Source organism: Oreochromis aureus, linkage group 9, assembly GCF_013358895.1.
Source record: "Oreochromis aureus strain Israel breed Guangdong linkage group 9, ZZ_aureus, whole genome shotgun sequence".
NCBI lineage: Eukaryota > Metazoa > Chordata > Actinopteri > Cichliformes > Cichlidae > Oreochromis > Oreochromis aureus.
In genome coordinates, this window is record NC_052950.1 from 40,125,886 (window position 1) to 40,139,926 (window position 14,041).

Sequence of the window (14,041 nt, forward strand, 5' to 3'; positions counted from 1 at the left end):
ACAGATGTACCCTTAGGCCCCCTCCTCGATTCAGAGATGGTCTTTCCCTTTTCACGTAAATGGCCTCCTTGACTCCGCGCTCAAACCAGCGTTCCTCCCTGTCCAGGATGTGTACATCCTCATCATTGAAAGAGTGTCCACTGGCCTGTAGATGTAAATAAACTGCAGAGTCCTGGCCTGACGAGGTAGCTCTTCTGTGTTGTGCCATCCGCTTCGCCAGAGGTTGTTTGGTTTCCCCGATGTATAAATCCTGGCAATCCTCCTGGCACTTAACAGCGTACACTATGTTACTCTGTTTGTGTCGGGGAACCCGATCCTTGGGGTGGACCAATTTTTGCCGCAGTGTGTTTTGGGGTTTAAAAGCCACAGAGACCCGGTGTTTAGGAAAAATGCGTCTCAGCTGTTCTGATACTCCAATCAATCAATCAAGGCTTTATTCGCCACATGCAGGTTGCCCTGCAGTGAAATGGGACCCTCCCCCCAACCTTACACATACAACACAGACATTGCATGGGGATACAAGTCGGAGATCGGTAGCGTTACAGAAAAAACACTGAAATGTACACTACAATGGGAAAGTACAAGAGGAAAAAAAGAGACCTCTACTCATGCTGGGCTCCCATGGGGGGACAGCATGAGAACAGGAAACAAAAAAAACTCCTCAGCACAACATTATGAAACACATGACAAGCCACAGGGTTGGGTGGGGGGTGAGGAGTAATCCGAAGTGAACACAGCAGCCGCCCTGCCCAGCGCTACCATTCCAGCGCGGGCTCAGACCCGCCGTGTTCCCCAGCAGGAAACAAGCATCGAAGGCGTTGGAAAGGGAGGGGGGATGAGTGTGTGCATATCAGTGTATATGTTTGTGTGTGCGTGTCCAGGGTTCAGCTGAGACGGTGTCCTTCGCCCTGCCAGGCTAAGTAAACAGTCTTCCAGCCAACCCAGGTGGCCTTGCATAGAATGGGAAGAACAGTCTAAACACAGTCCATTATCAGGGTGTTGTTGTTCAGCTCCAGCCTTGAGACCGCAGCTGGCGCCAAAGGGGTATCCGTATGAAGTGATGGTGGTTTTTACTTTAGTGCGAACAACAATTTATATGAATTTCAAAGCTGTTCTAACAGTCCAACACTGGTCTCTCAATCTCCCGTTGGAGAGCCATGAGGTTCTCCATGATGTTATCAAACTTACGCTCCGTGACGTTGTCATTCTTGTGCTCAAAGAGCAGATTCTGAGAACTCACGACCGCAGTGCACTTCTCCAAGATGTGATCCAATTTGCGCTCAGAGGTCTTATTCCGAGTGAGCCCCTCCAGATGAAATCCAGTTTGCACTCAGAGGTCTTATTCTGAGTATTCATGGCAGCCGTAAGCTTCTCCAAGATCTTATCCGTGCTGCACTCAATGAGCCCATTTTGAGAAACTCACGCCTCGGCCGATCGTTTCAATCCCAGCGGGCAGCCTTGTGGGGGTTTGAACAGCTGGTTCCGCTCCTTAATTCTTCGATAAGCCAGGGCCAAGCCAGCTCCGATCAGCAAGAACCCTGTTATCATGGTTCCGAATGGGTAGATATCTTCAACACTCAGGCTCACCCAAGCCCAGACTTCTCGTTGAGAAAGGGGTGTCAATTGCATTCAGGGACCAGTTGATCAAATCCATAATTCTCTTTTTGGTTTTAGAGAACAGACTGTGACAGAGTGTTCCAGGGAAAAGTAATACAAAAAACAGGAGACAAGACAAGGACAGAAGAAGCTAAGCAGGGAAGATAAGGGAGAGGAGAGGAGAAAAGTGCGACCGCCTTCGCTGAGAGCCAAACAATTGTTTGGCTCTCCTGACACATACAGGATCATTAAGGGTTTTCGCTTAGGCAGCAGTTGTCCTTCTCTCCTGGATCGACTGGAGCTTTCTTTAGGCGCCTTCCCAGCTTTGACAAAAGTCCAGCTGGGATAACCACATTTACTCAGGGCCTTCTTGATGTGATGTTCTTTTGCTTCCCTGGCCGCTGTGTCAGTGGGGATGGTGTTCGCTCTGTGTTGTAGCGTCCTGATGACACCCAGTTTATGCTTCAGTGGATGATGAGAGTCAAACATTAAATATTGATCCGTATGCGTAGGTTTACGGTATTCGTCAGCTTTTAGATGTCCCCCAATACTGATGGAAATCTCAGTCTAAGAAGGCTAACCTGCAACTTTTCATATCCTCCCTGGTGAATTTGATGTGCCGGTCCACTGAGTTAATGTCATCCATGAAATGCGCTACATCCTGAGATTTGATTTTCACCCAGGTGTCATCCACATACATGAACCAATGATTTGGTGGTGTTCCAGGGTAGGATAGCAAAGCCCTCTTTTCCGCTTCTTCCATGTACAAATTGGCCACGATGGGTTAAACTGGGGAGCCCATGGCACACCCATGTTTCTGCCTCTAGAACTGACCCTTTTATGTGAAGTAGGTGGAATGAAGACACACTTCAAACACACTTGGTCGATGCTGAGAGTGGTCCTGTTCCTGAGGTTGGGGTCATCCTGTAATCTCTTACGGACTACCTCCAACGCTTCCGTGACTGGGATGCAAGTGAAGAGAGATGTAACATCGTACGAGACCATGGTTTCATCTGCCTCCATAATGACATCTCTCACCTTCTCTACAAAATCCAAAGTGATCTGGATGTGGTGTTCAGAGCTGCTTACCAGTGGGTTGAGGATCGAAGCCAGAAACTTGGAGATTTTATAGGTGACCGAGTTGATCATGCAGACAATCGGCCTTAAAGGTGCACCCTGTTTGTGTATCTTCGGTAAACCATACAGACTTGGTGTAGATTTCCCTGGGTATAGCCTGTGGTATGAGGCCCGATCAATAGCGTTGTCCTGTTCTAACGCTTCAGACAGTCTATGACCCTCTCCCTGTAACCACTTCCTTGGTCTCATTTCAGGGGCTCATAAGTATTTTTGTCACTGAGCAGTGACAAAATTTTCTCATGATAGTCTTTCTGGTTTAGCAATACTGTGCACCTACCCTTGTCTGCCGGAAGCATGATAATGTTGTTGTCATTACTAAGTGATGTGAGTGCTTTCCTCTCCTCCATGGTGATGTTGGATGCTGGGGGCTTTGCATTGCTGAGACAGGCTGAAACTTTCGTCCGTAGTTGCTCTGCTTCCACGTCTGCAATATTGTTGTTTCGAATTGCTGTTTCTGTGGCTGTGATCAGCTCCACTAGCGGGATTTGTCTGTGTGACAGCAAAATTCAACCCTATTTTCATGTTCAGAACTTCTACTTTCTGAATTTTCTTTATCTCTGGTGAAGTTGTAAAGTTATTTTATGCACAAAACTGAAATAAACTTCCTTTTTTATTCTTTATTCAGATTTGATTACTGTGGTTTGTCAGACATCAGCTCTTTGGTCTCAGCACTGAAGTCCAAACCCACCCACCTGAGAGAGCTGGACCTGAGTAGCAACGACGTCCAGGATTCAGGAGTGAAGCATCTGTGTGGTTTCCTGGAGAGTCCAGGATGTGGACTTGAAACTCTGAGGTCAGTCACCATGTTTTAGTTGTGTGGAGATGAATATGATGTGAAAGTTGTGCTGACACCAAACTACAGACATAAGGCTGATATTATACTGATCCACACTGAAGATCTTCATGGTAAAGTCTGTTTTCTTCTTCTCTGGTTTAGTCCATTGACTGCAACAGAACAATGTGCACATTTCAAACGTTCAACAAAGAAGAAAAATCCACAGTCGATTTTCACCTTCAGTTTCTCCTCATGGTTTTTGTTTCTTTTCTTTTCTTTTCTTTTCTTTTCTTTTCATCCATTAACATCTGAGTCACTGTAATATTTTTATTTATAAAATTGTGAATTTAAGGGTCACCACATTTTTTTCACTGTGTGTGTGAACAGGAGTCATGAGGTCTTAATTTGATAGTTTAGAAAATAGACAGCCAACCCTGTCAGAGGGATTGTGGGGTCACACTAATTGATATTATACTATCGTGTTTTTGCAAAAATGAAAATGCCCCTCATTCTTTCATGTTCTTATCTGCGAGACAATGCGTGAGTTATAAATTTAGTCCTCACATGGAAGTTTGAGCCCACTTGGTTTCTCACTCTCTGCTGAAAACATGAAGGCACATGGTCTTCTCTGTGTTTCCTACTGTACAGTAATTTGGTTTTGTGTTGTAGGGATGACTCCTCTGTTAAATGGTAGCATACCAGTAGTTTAGCTGGTTTGTAACAGCATGAATATAATCCATTGTTTCAACATTGTTTGTTTTTAATTTACATTTTTATGGGTTTTTTTTTAAAGCATCCATTTATATTTTTAAAATGGATAAGGAATTGGGAATTGTGGAAAAAATGTATTTTCTATAACTTTGTTGAAGTTTCCTGAAGACTGTATGAAGCTGCTGTTTGAAGTTTGTCTAATAAACTTACATCTTTCATTCTTTATACAGATTGTTGAGCTGTGGTTTGTCAAAGATCAGCTGTGATTATCTGGCAGCAGCTCTGAAGTCCAACCCCTCCCATCTGAGAGAGCTGGACCTGTGCTACAATGACCTGCAGGATCCAGATTTGTCTGAGCTGGTTGATCTTCAGGAGAGTCTAGACTACAGACTGGAGACTCTGGAGTAAGTAAACTGTTGGAGTGAGTGGGTGGTGCTGTCAGCAGTAATGTACTAAACAGTCAGTATGAAACAAAGATCCAGTGTTTCCTGTAAAGTTGCAGCCTTCTCAGTGAAGCCTTATAAAAAGTAATCATCATTCATAAAACTGTGAGAGCAGCATCAAATCTGATCTCATACTGTTTGTTCTCTCATTTCATGCCTTAACAGCTGATCAGTTTTAACGTTGTCACAGTATGACTCAAGACTGTGACAACAATTGACAAGATTGCAAATCACTGGCTCTTATTCCAGAGAACCACCCTTACATTTAGTAACCTTGTGGTCGTCATACAGACCACCCACATAGCAGACGGGTCTGGCCCGGATCTGGTGTCAAGCTGGCACTTCTGACTGACTGGTGTCATGGCAGGGTGTATGTCAACCAGATGTGGGCCAGGTCTGGCAATGATGGCACTATTTATGTTCCTATTTTCCTATTGTAGTTAGAAGACCCAAATGCCATGTTGTAATACTATACTGCTATGGTAGCCAACGTTTCAAATGCAGGCTTGACAGGTTTGTGAGTGTAGACTTTATTCAAAACCTAGTGAGGATTTACTCATGTTTACCACTGGGTGACTGTAGCTCAGGAGGTAGAGTAATCCACACATGGGCCAGCACAGGACCACCAGTGTGTCTGCAACTGGCCTTGTGCCGGCCCATGTCTGGGCCACCTCTGGCAAACCAGATCGGGGCCACCAAAGGGCCGTCATTCTTTGCTGTATGTCGGCCATGTGTAAACACCAATTTTGCTATGTGGGCAGAAGCTCTGCTGAAGTCTACGAATCACGTTTAAGTCTGTGTCCTTCTGTCAGTGATGTTCAGTGACAGCCTCCATGTTGATCAAACAATTCAATTGGAGGAAGTAATTATTGAAGTTAACTCAGAAAGATCAAGAAAGAGTCTAACTTAACATCAATGGTACTAAAAGTAGCTGTAGATAATATTACATCTGTGGGATGATTATTGGTCATTTTTTCTCTAATGATAAAAATTTTATTTGTGAAGAAGTTCATGAAGTCATTACTAGTTAACGTTAAAGGGATGGTTGGCTCAGTAGAGCTCTGACTGTTTGTCAGCCTGGCTACAGTGCTGAAGAGAAACCTGGGGTTGTTCTTATTTTCTTCAATCAGTGATGAATAGTAAGATGTTCTGGCTTTGCGGAGGGCTTTCTTATAAAGCAGCAAACTATTTCTCCAGGCTAAATGATGATCCTCTAGATTTGTGACACGCCATTTCCTCTCCAGCTTACGAGTTATCTGCTTTAGGCTACGTGTTTGAGAATTATACCACGGAGTCAGGTACTTTGGATTTGAGACCTTAGTTTTCACAGGAGCTACAGTATCCAGAGTCGTACGTAGTGAGGAGGTAAAATTATTAACAAGATAATCGACCTCTGTTGGGGTAGCGTTCAGATAGCTGCTCTGCTCTATGTTGGTACAGGGCATTGAAGATGATAACAGTGGGTGGATTATATTCTTAAACTTAGTTACAGCACTTTCAGAAAGACATCTACTGTGATAAAGTCTACTCTCCACTGCTGTGTAATCAATTATTGTAAATGTAAATGTTATCAGGAAATGATCAGACAGCAGAGGGTTTTCAGGAAACACTGTTAAATGTTCAGTTTCTATGCCATATGTTAAAACAAGATCTAGAGTGTGATTAAAGTGGTGGGTTCTTTTGGGATAGTTTTTGGGTAGTTTGAATGTCTCGGTGGTGTTGATTCATTTAAACTAACATAATCATCCAGCTGCAACCAGGTTTCTGTAAGGCAGAGTAAATCGATTTGTTGATCAATTATTAAGTCATGTACTAACAGAGACTTGGAGAGAGACCTAATATTTAATAATCCACATTTTTACTCTTTGGTTCAGATGTGGATACTGTATTGTTCTTTCTTTGTGATTTTTTATGTTTACGTTGTTTGTTGCTGGTTTTAGTTTGTTTTTGTCTGTTTGGGAGCTGACACAGTCTCAATGGAGATGGGTTTTGGGGGTAGCAGGAGGAGAGAAGCTGCAGAGAGGCGTGTAAGACTGCAACTCTGCTTCCTGGTCCCAACTCTGGATAGTCATATTTTGGGGGTTTAATAAATTGGTCCATATTTCTAGAAATGAGAGCTGCTCCATCCAAAGTGGGATGGATGCCGTCCTCCTAACAAGACCAGGTTTCCTCCAGAAGGTTTGCCAATTATCTATGAAGCCCACATCGTTTCTGGGACACCACTCAGACAGCCAGCAATTTAAGGAGAACATGCGGCTAAACATGTCACTCCTGGTCTGATTGGGGAGGGGACCAGAGAAAACTACAGAGTCCAACATTGTTTTGGCAAAGTTACACACCGATTCAATATTGATTTTAGTGACCTCCGATTGGCGTAACCGGGTGTCATTACTGCCGACGTGAATTATGATCTTACTGAATTTACGTTTACCCTTAGCCAGCAGTTTTACATTTCCTTCAATGTCGCCTGCTCTGGCCCCTGGAAGACAATTGACTATGGTTGCGGTGTCTCTAGCTTCACATGTCTGAGAACAGAATCACCAATTACCAGAGTTTGACCCCCGGCGGGTGTGTCGCCGAGTGGGGAAAAACGGTTAGACACATGAACAGGTTGGTGGTGTACCTGGGGCTTCTGTTTAGGACTATGCTTCCTCCTCACCGTCACCCAGCCGCCCTCTTTCCCCAGCTGCTTGGGGTCTGCTGGGGAACAGCTAGTGGGGTGTCAGGAGTTTTCCTGTTTTGCAACTCAGGTCAGAATAAAAACGCTCAGACAGGTTTAACGTGTACACGGGTGAGACTCAGGGAGAGACTCGCACCCTGCAGTAAAAAGAAAGAGTCTTTATTCAGAGAGAAAATAGAACTGCAGGCTTCCTGTGTAACTTCCCCATTTAGGAGTCTGCACAGAGTTGCAGAGTTTAAGCTGAATACTGAAAAGAGCAAACACATTTAGATAATGAAACGTACTTTTAAGCATAACATAATAAAAATCCCAAAATCCTAAAAAATCTCTTAACACGGGGCCTACGCTATCTTTGGCTGCACCAGCTACAGGGGCCTGGCTAGCTACGGGTGAATGAAGGGTGCGAAGCCGAGTCTCCAATTCAGTAATCCTGGAGCTGCAAATATGCTACATTTGTTACAGGTATCATTACTGCTAAAGGAGGCCGAGGAGTAACTAAACATCTGACACAATGAGCAGGAAAGTGCAGGAGGGACAGGTGAAGTAGCCATGGTGCTAACGAGTCGGCTACAAGCTGAGCTAAGCTAGTGAAACAGTAAAGAGACAGTGAGTGAATACTTTGGCTATAAATTAGGGAGTGAGTACAAAGAGACTGTGCTTTGGATGAAGCACGTGAAGATTATACTATGAAAAAAGAATGTATCTAAAAGTTTTTAATTAAATCTCTAAGCAGATCAGCTACTCAAAAACACCACTGTGTGTTTGAGCAGGAACAGGAAGTGATACTCTACCACAGAGAGAGCGAACAGCAAGTGACAGTCCCACCAAGAGCTTCCTGACTGGAAGCTCTTGGTGGGACTGACTGACAGCTGATGAAGAGTCTCTGGAAACACTCATTTATCTCCTCTGCTCTTCCTTCTTCTCTTGCAGGTGGGGGTATCCATAGACTGGCTCGCTGAGAGAGGATGAGCTGTGTCCTGTTTAGAGCCCTGTAATAGTGACGTGTCCTGACATGGACCCTGTCTCTCACCACTGCTCCAGGCCCAAACACTGAGCTAGTGAAGCAGAAGAAAATAGGTGGTATAAAAATTCAGAATAAAAATGTCAATAAACGTTATTCATAAATTTAACATGAATCAAATTGTGATCTTTTGAATCTCACGTCATGAGTGTACCTGTTGAAACAGGGAAGCTCTGTTTAAAGCCATAACATCATCTCTGATGGGGTCCACATGCTCAAATGTGAGGTCACATGTACTCAGGAAGGCATTTCCCATGATCCCCTCTGATTCCTCTGTGTCAAACCATATCACAGAAGAATAGGAAAAAAGGTTTGGTCGCCAGTCTAACATAGAGAGACAGACGACCATGGGTTCTCTCCAAGTACCGGAGAGAACCAACACAAACATGGGGAGAACATGCAAACTCCACACAGAAAGGCCTCGGCCAGGACCTTCTTGCTTCTTGGTGGTGTTAATCACTGCGCCACCGTACTGACCTGAAAATGTCTTGAAAATAAAATAGTTACACCTGTGACTGAAGCACCGATCAGTTCATAAATGAATTAGCGAATCCAACATGATTGTAAAACGTTTACATATTTCATTTCTTAAGAACGTGGAAAGGACGCAACCTCACCAACCTCCTACCAGAAACTGCCTGATTATAAATCATCATAACATAAATGTGATGAAGCCTGTGACCTACAGCTAACAGTTTTAATCTAACAACAAGCAGGTGAGTACCTGAAACAGCCGTTCAGGCGGGGCTGGACTGGCAGCCCACCATGATCGCTCATGCATATACATATATTTCATTTAGTTTGATTATTGATTGGAAGCAGGTTTTAATTAGGCTGGTACACGTGTTGATGGGTTGGTGCTTAACTGCACTGCAGCATGTAACAACAATTAAAAGCTACATGGTAGCTGTTAGCAGCGGCTTGTAGTGAAAGCAGACATTCATTCCTTCCTGACGGTGAACCTCCATCTCGTTCATTACCACAATCATTTAACCTCCCTCACTTCTTCACTGAAGGTGCAGCAGCAGCCTGCTGGGACCCTGAGGCCTGGTTACTGCTTGTTACTAGTTGTTGCTGACAGTGTTGGGAAGGTTACTTTTAAAATGTATTCCATTACAGATTACATGCCCCAAAATGTATTTTGTAACGTGTTCTGTTACGTTACTCAATGAGAGTAACGTATTCTGAATACTTTGGATTACTTAATATATTATCAAGCTTTTTACAACTACATGAATGTACTATTGCTGTGTGATTTATTACTATTTCTGAAGGATACTCACCATACCAATACCAACTAGACGTTTAAATCTTAATATAAAATGAGTAACAGTAGGTGGACATCAGGTAAGGCTGCACTTTTTGCAGCGATCTCTTATAGAAAACTATTCTGCGCGTATATAAAACAGGTCCGCGGCTCCGAACTGTAGTAAAGGGACCTCTGGCTGATACGTCGGGTTCGTGTTGGGCTCGTAGCGGAAAATTTGCTTTACTTTGAGGCCATGAGGCTACATTCTTTAGGGCGATGCCTGTAACACTCTGCCTATTGCCTTCATATTAAATCATTTTTTGAATAATTTTTAAAAATATTTCTTCATGTCATTATGCAACTAGGGGTGACATGAGCCGTGAGATTGAGACACAGGCACTAGAGCCTCTTAATGCGTGTTTTGTTTGGGTTTCCACCGGCGTGGAATTACCAAAAATAGAGAGGGGACAGCCTAACATATGAAACAGGAAAAGACCACCATGTAATCCGAAGTAACTGTATTCTGAATAACACCCTTTCAAACGGTAACTGTAACGGAATACAGTTACTCGTGTTTTGTATTTTAAATATGTAACGCCGGTATATTTATTCCGTTACTCCCCAACACTGGTTGCTGATTGTTGTTACTAGTAGTTACTAGTTGTTCTTACTAGTCATTGCTGGTTGTTGTTGCTAGTAGTTACTCGTTGTTGTGACTAGTTGTCATGTGGGACGATGTGGGACGGAGAGATTTCGCAGGTCTTTCCTCCCCACTTCTGTCAGACTCCACAACAAAGACTTCAACAGATCAAACACACACATTCACACATGTGCAATAAGGCTAAGTGCAATACTCTTTTTCTGACAAAGTTGTAGTTTTACTCAGCTGTACAGGGAGTGCAGAATTATTAGGCAAGTTGTATTTTTGAGGAATAATTTTATTATTGAACAACAACCATGTTCTCAATGAATCCAAAAAACTCATTAATATCAAAGCTGAATGTTTTGGAAGTAGTTTTAGTTTGTTTTAGTTTTAGCTATTTTAGGGGGATATCTGTGTGTGCAGGTGACTATTACTGTGCATAATTATTAGGCAACTTAACAAAAACAAATATATACCCATTTCAATTATTTATTTTTACCAGTGAAACCAATATAACATCTCCACATTCACAAATATACATTTCTGACATTCAAAACAAAACAAAAACAAATCAGCGACCAATATAGCCACCTTTCTTTGCAAGGACACTCAAAAGCCTGCCATCCATGGATTCTGTCAGTGTTTTGATCTGTTCACCATCAACATTGCGTGCAGCAGCAACCACAGCCTCCCAGACACTGTTCAGAGAGGTGTACTGTTTTCCCTCCTGGAAATCTCACATTTGATGATGGACCACAGGTTCTCAATGGGGTTCAGATCAGGTGAACAAGGAGGCCATGTCATTAGTTTCTCTTCTTTTATACCCTTTCTTGCCAGCCACGCTGTGGAGTACTTGGGACGCGTGTGATGGAGCACTGTCCTGCATGAAAATCATGTTTTTCTTGAAGGATGCAGACTTCTTCCTGTACCACTGCTTGAAGAAGGTGTCTTCCAGAAACTGGCAGTAGGACTGGGAGTTGAGCTTGACTCCATCCTCAACCCGAAAAGGCCCCACAAGCTCATCTTTGATGATACCAGCCCAAACCAGTACTCCACCTCCACCTTGCTGGCGTCTGAGTGGGACTGGAGCTCTCTGCCCTTTACCAATCCAGCCACGGGCCCATCCATCTGGCCCATCAAGACTCACTCTCATTTCATCAGTCCATAAAACCTTAGAAAAATCAGTCTTGAGATATTTCTTGGCCCAGTCTTGACGTTTCAGCTTGTGTGTCTTGTTCAGTGGTGGTCGTCTTTCAGCCTTTCTTACCTTGGCCATGTCTCTGAGTATTGCACACCTTGTGCTTTTGGGCACTCCAGTGATGTTGCAGCTCTGAAATATGGCCAAACTGGTGGCAAGTGGCATCTTGGCAGCTGCACGCTTGACTTTTCTCAGTTCATGGGCAGTTATTTTGCGCCTTGGTTTTTCCACATGCTTCTTGCGACCCTGTTGACTATTTTGAATGAAACGCTTGATTGTTCGATGATCACGCTTCAGAAGCTTTGCAATTTTAAGACTGCTGCATCCCTCTGCAAGATATCTCACTATTTTTGACTTTTCTGAGCCTGTCAAGTCCTTCTTTTGACCCATTTTGCCAAAGGAAAGGAAGTTGCCTAATAATTATGCACACCTGATATAGGGTGTTGATGTCATTAGACCACACCCTTCTCATTACAGAGATGCACATCACCTAATATGCTTAATTGGTAGTAGGCTTTCGAGCCTATACAGCTTGGAGTAAGACAACATGCATGAAGAGGATGATGTGGACAAAATACTCATTTGCCTAATAATTCTGCACTCCCTGTATATTTGTATTCTATTTTTATCCTATTGTATATATTATTTTATTTCATTTTATTCTATTCTGTACAGTTGTGTACAGTATCTTATTGTTATTGTATTCCAGTGTTCTCTGATTTTTGCTATGTAACTCTGCACTGTCCACTTTCTGCTGTACCAAAACAAATTTCCCACGTGTGGGACTAATAAAGGTTATCTTATCTTATCTTGTCGCTAGTTGTTGTTACTTGTTGTTACTAGTAGTTACTAGTTGTTCTTACTAGTCGTCACTGGTTGTTGTTACTTGTTACTAGTAATTACTTGTAGTTACTAGTATGTACTAGTTGTTTTTACTAGTCGTCACTGGTTGTTGTTACTTGTTACTAGTAATTACTTGTAGTTACTAGTATGTACTAGTTGTTTTTACTAGTAGTTACTAGTTGTTGTTGGTATTACTGTTGACGGTGTAGCTAACATGTCGTTAATTCGCATTTTTCTGTATCTACTTTTAATTTTAATTTTTTTCTCTCAGATTTCAGCTCCACCTGTGAGTGCACAGCAAAGAAAGGGGAGGGGCAGGTCACATTAAGAGATTTGATTGGACAATCCAGTGTCAGTAATGTGTCAGTAATTAGGGATGGGTACCGGTGTCCGGTGCCATGATGTCACCGGTTCTGACATAAACGGTAGTAACCAGACCGAAAAGCAGCGCACATTTCGGTGCTTTTTTTTTCCTCAGCCAATTCTAGCCAATCATTTTACGTTTCCGAGGATAGTAGGCGGGCCCAGGTACGTACGTTCTTTTAGAGCAGAGCTACAGATTAAAAATGCCCAAGGCGAAGTGGTCAGAAGTCTGGCTGTACTTCGCAGCAAAAGATGCAAACTCAGCAGCCTGCAACAAGTGCTTTAAGCTGATACTGTGATACTGTCAAAGGAGGTAACACCTCAAATCTGATGAAACACCTGGCAACGCATAGCGTTTTTTTAAAAGCCGAGAAATGCGCCGTGTTTGATAGCTTGCTGTGAGACCTCACACCGAACACATCTACTGTGGGTGTGGTGCCTGTTATCGGACCTGGAGTTAGCAACATCCCCCAAGAACCCGAAGAATAGAGTCCTGGCCCCTAGCCCTGCCAGCGTAGCAGAAATGATGATGGATGATGGTGGAAGCAGCAGCCGTTCTTCTCTGCGTGAGTAGCTTCATGTTGTTCGTGTGTAATTAACGTTGAGTACGCTAACCACATTATTACATTAATGCATGTAAGGTGAACTAGCAAACACCGTCGTAGCTACATGCGGCTGTCTTCTTGTTTGATGGCAGATACTCCCTTCACCCTGGCCAAAAAGGCTAAAATGACCAAAGAAAAAGTGGAAAACAGTTAAACATGAGAGGTTTTTGGACAAAGTTTGTGTTTTTTCCATTGATTAAGCACTGCTTCCAGCCAAGAGTGAGACCATATATGCCCTATAGCTGCAGAAAAGGCTAACATTGTTATCTTTTTACAAAAAAAAACACCTAAACATGGTTTAGGTTTTTGGACAAAGTTTGTGTTCTCCATTCTTTAAGCACTAGTTTGAGCACCGTTTAAGCACCGGCACCGTTTCAAAAGTACTGGTTTGGCACCGGTATCGGATAAAACCTAAACGATACCCATCCCTATCAGTAATGAAATGAACCAATGGGCTGCTGTCTTGCGAGTACAGACGTGGGTAGCGGCCCAAGAAAGCGTTCAGGTGAGACAATTGGAGCTCACTCACAGCCTTCAGTTACACGTCAGTTACACTCGTGATAAATGAGCTGCCATGGCTACACCGGGAGCTTTGAATGCAGCGCAGTGAGACGCTGTGGAGGTTCCTGCTTTACCCCAGCAGAGTCCTCTGGGCTGAATGTTCCTGTCAATCAATCATTTTATTTTGATAGTGCTAAATACTCATTTCCGCTTTCATCAGCAGCACAAACTCCGCAGCTCTGTTTTATTTTGAAAGCTTTCACAGCCTTCCCTTTA

At 43.2% G+C, this 14,041-nt stretch overlaps 1 long non-coding RNA gene across 1 annotated transcript; it reads left to right on the forward strand.

Annotated features, from left to right (window-relative positions):
- Positions 1-3,486: 3,486 nt before the first annotated feature.
- On the forward strand, positions 3,487-8,472 carry LOC116336534. The gene is made up of 3 exons (XR_004200707.2): positions 3,487-3,526; positions 4,450-4,623; positions 8,273-8,472. It is a non-coding gene; the product is annotated as an uncharacterized LOC116336534 (long non-coding RNA).
- Positions 8,473-14,041: the final 5,569 nt, after the last annotated feature.